The sequence below is a fragment of the Eurytemora carolleeae genome, unplaced genomic scaffold (assembly GCF_000591075.1).
Source record: "Eurytemora carolleeae unplaced genomic scaffold, Eaff_2.0 scaffold823, whole genome shotgun sequence".
In the NCBI taxonomy this organism is placed as follows: Eukaryota; Metazoa; Arthropoda; class Copepoda; order Calanoida; family Temoridae; genus Eurytemora; species Eurytemora carolleeae.
In genome coordinates this window covers 119,690-125,724 of record NW_019396720.1, presented here as the reverse complement: position 1 = coordinate 125,724, position 6,035 = coordinate 119,690, and the positions used below count along the sequence as shown (strand labels likewise).

Genomic DNA, 6,035 nt, shown 5'->3' with positions numbered 1-6,035 from the left:
CCAGATTTTTGCTAGAAAAGCCTAATTCAAGGCCAGCTCATTCAGTCCTGTAGTGTTGTATCTAGAAATAATAATCACATAATTGTCACGGTCGAATTGGCCTTTGGGTGGATTCGATGTTTCCAGTTTTCTAAACAAGCTGAACCGTATCTTGTTTTCCAGACAAGCTGGTCCGTATCCAGTTTCTAAATAAGCTGAACCGTATCTAATTTTCTAGACAAGCTGAACCGTATCCATTTTTCTAGAAAAACTTAATCATTCCTAGTTTCTAGATAAGATGAGCCGTATCCAGTTTTCTAGACAATCTGAACCGTATCCATTTTTCTAGAAAAGCTTAATCATTCCTAGTTTCTAGATAAGATGAGCCGTATCCAGTTTTCTAGACAATCTGAACCGTATCCAGTTTTCTAGACAAGCTGAACCGTATCCAGTTTTCTAGACAAGCTGAACTGTATCCAGTTTTCTAGACAAGCTGAACCGTATCCAGTTTTCTAGACAATCTGAACCGTATCCAGTTTTCTAGACAACCTGAACCGTATCCAGTTTTCTAAACAAGCTGAACCGAATCCAGTTTTCTAGACAAACTGAACCGTATCTAGTTTTCTAGACAAGCTGAACCTTATCTAGTTTTCTAGAAAAGCTGAACCGTATCTAGTTTTCTAGACAAGATTAACCATATCTAGTTTTCTAGACAAGCTGAACCGTATCCAGTTTTCTAGACAAGCTGAACCGTATCCAGTTTTCTAGACAAGATGAACCTTATCTAGTTTTCTAGACAAGATGAGCCGTATCTAGTTTTCTAGAAAAGCTTAACCGTATCTAGTTTTCCAGAAAAGCTGAACAGTATCTAGTTTTCTAAACAAGATGAGCCGTATCTAGTTTTCTAGAAAAGCTGAACCACATCTAGTTTTCTAGAAAAGATGAACCGTATCTAGTTTTCTAGAAAAGCGAAATTGTATCCGTTTTTTTGACTATATGGAACCGGATAAATATTAATTTTTCTTTACTCAACATTTTTCACGTTCATAAAGCCAAAAGATAAAAGGCCGCTATGCCTAAACTGTTCCACCTTTATTCTTAATTTTGTGTACCGCTGTTTTAATATTTTAAAAATAGAAAAACTTATAAAAACAAACAAACACACTATCAATGAAACATCATCTTTTTCATTAGGAATAGAAACCGGAGATTAAATATCTTTAACTAATATCTAATCAATCTCAAACAAAAATAAACAAACGAAGAATATTTAGATATGGTTTATTGATACATAATACATACGAATTTCCTACGAGGGTTGCAATCTCCAACAGGCTGTGATAGCTCAGTTGGGAGAGCGTTAGACTGAAGATCTAAAGGTCCCCGGTTCGATCCCGGGTCGCTGCATTTTTCTTGTTTGTAACCTTTAATCTTAAAGAAAATTGTGTTCTTTTGAAGAAAATTTTATTCTCAGTACCTGTTTACAACAAAAGGGTGAGTCCAAGGCACCAGCGAGATTCGAACTCGCGATCTCCTGTTTACTAAATAATGGGGTTTATCTTTTTTGTATATTCATAGAAACGTTGAGCATAGAAGACCGGGAAAAATATGTAAAACCATCGTAATTTCAATTTTTTCGGAAAATTTATATTTTTTTCATAAAATTATAAATTACTAATTTGTTTATGTTGCAAGAATTCATCAATTAATGCAATGAAGCTGACTACAATCCGTATATCGTATTCTTATTCACATTCTATGTCGGGGCAACCTTGTTTTCGTAATCTCATTCTTTCTGAGGATCCCTGTTTAATTATTCTAACCCTGTATTCTTATTCCTATCTTTTGCGGATATTCCTGTATCTTTATCCTTATTTTTTGGGCAACCCTGAATCTTTATACTCATTCTATGTGGATAACCCTGGATACTTATTCGTAACCTTCGTATTCTTTATTGGAAACCCTGTATCATTATTCTTATCCTTATTCTTATCATCAATATTTTACCCAGTATCCTTAATCCATATTTTCATATTTTGTGAGGATCTCTGCATCTTCATATGATTTTACCTTAATCTTTCATCCGTCCAGGTTTGTCTGAAGTAGAAATCCAAGGAGAATATTTCTTTATTCTCATCCACTGGGCCGGCTATAGATCTTATAGCTAGGTTCACAAATACCTACAGTGAGACCCATAACACTGTGGAATAATAGGAAGACAACAGATACACAGAAATTGTGCAGACTGCAGTGTACTCATATCCAATTCATGTTATAAGTTGAGATATAAGTTGAAAAATAAAAATAACAAAGTAACAAAAAATAACAAAAAACAAAAACAAACTCACATAAAATTGATCAAAGTTCGTCTTGAAATGCCAAAGTTGAATGGAACTTACCGTAGCATATAACAGATTTTAAAGCCAGCTTCAAATAAAAAAATGTTGTGCAAAAAAAAAGTTTTTGCCTAATATTAGCGGAAACGTACAGGGTTACTTACAACGAATGCGACTGTAAAGACGACCTGAAACTCTTCATCCTCGACTGTCCCAGGGTACATTAAGTCACCACACTCTATATTAAAAAGTCGTAATCAAGCGATAAAAAGTCGTCTAATCGGATGAAAAAGTTGGATGGCACCCAATTAGGCGACAAAACGTCGCTTAACCTAAATTGCTTATTTAAAAAAATCGCTTTGTTTCAACAAAGTCGCTTATATTGCAGAAGAAGTTGGTGGCTGCCAAATAAGCGACATAAAATCGTTTATTTTCAACAAAAAAAATCGCTTATTTTTAACACAAAAACGCTTTTTTTTAACGAAATCGCTTATTTTAAAAAAAATCGTTTTAGTTTAACAAAAAAATCTCTTATAATCAACAAAAACTCGCTTATTTTCAACAAAAAATTGTCAATATTTAACAAAAAAATGTTTTTTTTTTTCACGTCTACCCTTTACAGTACATAAAGAATTGTACAGTATGTTGTTTAATTTCTCAAACTTTTTAGTTTAAAAGTCATTGAAAAATTTGAATGTTATATAATATAGTCAAAACTAAAATCGTTTACAGTAAATTGTACAGTTGTTGTTAAAGGAATGTCTTTGCCAAAAACTAAGATTTTAAAATCCCTATATCTTTGCAACATGGTTTTGAAAACCTTTGATATTTCAAACTTAGATTATTAGATCTACCAGAATTAATAGTTTGAAATGTTAAAGGTCTACGACATTGTGTTTCCAATATGTAGGTATTCAAAAATCAGAGTTTGTAACAAAAAATCAATTCCTTTTTCAAACTTTTTAGTTTAAACGTTGTTGAAAAATTTGAAAGTTATATAATAAAGTCAATCTAGTCCTAAAGCATAACTAGTCAATTTTTTAGCAATATTGATACGGATTTCTTTGTTACACTCTTTAAACGTTCTTAGCACAAATTATCTAAACCCTATATCTTTGACATCTCAGACTTAGAATTATTGATCTAACAGAATTCATTGTGTGAAATACTAAAGTCTACGACATGGGATTGCAAAAATATAGGGTTTAGCAAATCATTTTTAAGTGTCCTTATAACTTGTCAGGATAAAAAGGAAAATTAAATCCTGGGGCTTTTATTACAAATGTTATCATCAGTGCTTAGGATTCGGATCCAGATCCAGCTGCAGCTTTAAACGGACTATCTAATGTTTTGCCAAAGAAAGAAATAAGTTTATAGTTAGACGGAAGTTATGAAAATATGGTTATAGACCATATGAATTCCGTACAGTCGTCTCTTAAGTCTTATTCTTTTTGGTTAACCCTGTACAATAAGGTCCTAATGGGTTTCCAACCTACCGGTATAGGTTGACCCCCAAAGCTAGGTCTGAATCTTTTGTTATATCCGGAATCTGTAGTAGATAATCAAGGGTTCGGAGTACTCTTTCCAGACCTTGAGATAGTTTAGATAAATTTTCAGATTATTAAAGGTAATTACCCAAATAAGTGAACGGTCCCTTTAAAGGGATTGTAAACGTAATTTGAAGTAAACCTTCCATTTGAAGAGAGCAATGCCCAAATCACAACACTACCCTTTAAAATGTTATCTGAATAACAATGAGCTGAAGTTTTCTCTTTCCACAATTCACAACAATATCTGTAAATTAAAGTACAGTTCCCTAAAATCATTTAATATGTAAAATTAATGAAAAATATTATTGTATGTTTCCCTATAAAAAAATAATGATGATAATAAGCTTCTTTAAAAAACATTTCTAAATAATCCTTATTTTTTAATATCAGATAATTGATTAATGGTCTATTTAATATCATTCAATATTTCACTTGAAATCAATAAAATTACGTTAATAATTCTAAGAAGCTCGATGTTGAAAAGATTAGAAATAATTGAGACCTGGAATAGTATAAACACGCGCTGTTGTTAAGAAACATGAGGGAGAGGAGGGGTCGTTTCCAACGTTCGTAGTAATACTACCAATACTACATACTATAAAACGCTGTTTTTTTCCATAGGATAAAAAAGGATACCATGAATTAAGGGAGAAAATTATCTTTAAAACATGTGTAAACTTAATTATAAAATTATCTTTTCTCTCTTAAAATGGTTGGTGAAGATTGGGTTGAGTTCACAAGATTTCATATCGTCGATCTGGCCGATTCCATCAATTTCTTCTATTTCAACGAATTTGACTAAACCTGGTTCTGCGATGATTTGTTCTGCTGCAAGCTGTTGTACTATTATAGAGCAGATTAATATTTTTTTGAAAAAATATTTTCTGAAAAAAAACCTAACCTAAATCAAAAATTAAACAAAAGTAAAATATGTTGATATTATCTGAACTAGTTTATCTTTTACACGCAATTTTGGAATGCCTAATCAAAAATTTAAACTGAAGGTGCTAATATTAAAACTTCTTGAATTGGAACAGTGATTTTTTCGGCAGGTAAAGAAACTTCGGCTGAAACGAGACAGATTAAACAAAAAATATAGAATTATATTCTTTTTTATTCCTTTTATAAAAAAGGTTGCACTTGTTTGTCTCGCAAAATACAGCCTCAAAAAGATTTTTGATATTTAGGCAATGAAAAGTTGGTTTCATTTTATGTGGTCACATGAAATGCAGAACCCATAATGAAAAAATCTTTGCTTGGACTTGTGGTACTTTATTTATGTATTTTGAAGGTTTCTTCAAAATTCTGTAAAAAAATTTATGAGTTTTTTACAAATGCGTAAAATTACAAGAACTCACAGGCTAGATCCCGATGGTTTGCAGTACAAAATGCCCTACTCCAATAAATACTTTTAGACCAATACCAATCCAGGCACAATTCAATCTTTAACTCGAGGTTCCTCTCAGTCTGTATTCTCAAGTATATCTGTCTTACAAGATAAAACTCAATGTAATTCCTAATCTATTTCTATCTTTCAAGAAAATGATTCAGAACGCTTCTCGTTCGCAGACAAAGAAACAATTACTCTCACACACGGTAATCAAAGCGGAGTATTATTTTTCGTCTTTATGTATACTTAACCCTATTCCTGCTGGAGGGGGGGGGGGGGTCAATTTGACCCCCCTGTATTTTTTTTTACATAACTCAAAAAATATTGGTCTGAGGCTGTTGAAATTTTCTGACTTTTCTTATATACCCAAAGCCCTCCCTTTAGGCCTAAAACAGGGCTTTAATACTAACTGTCTGAGTCCTCAGGCACACTGCCTGAATGACTGTATTGCCTGTAACAAACTAAATCTTTGTTTTGACCCACTTTCACTTGTCTGATTTTGATAAAATTGCAAATCTTTTGCAAACAACGTGTTAAAGGAAATTTGCACATTTTTTGTTTTTCTTCATTAAAAATCATGGCATGGTCAAGGGCTTTTCAAAAATGTATAATTTTTCATTTTTTGGACAAATTTTTTTTTGCAAACATTTTTACTCTATAACTGGATTTTGCGATAAAAATTTCAATTTTTGCAAATTTGCAATTTTTTTGCAGATTCTAAAAGTAGAGCACAAGAGCTTTCTAATGATGTATCATTTGTCATATTTGGACATAAAACAT

At 32.1% G+C, this 6,035-nt stretch overlaps 1 non-coding gene across 1 annotated transcript; it reads left to right on the top strand.

Annotated features, from left to right (window-relative positions):
- The first annotated feature begins 1,313 nt into the window (after positions 1–1,313).
- On the top strand, positions 1,314–1,386 carry Trnaf-gaa (transfer RNA phenylalanine (anticodon GAA)). The gene has a single exon. It is a non-coding gene; the product is annotated as a tRNA-Phe (tRNA).
- The last annotated feature ends 4,649 nt before the right edge of the window (positions 1,387–6,035 follow it).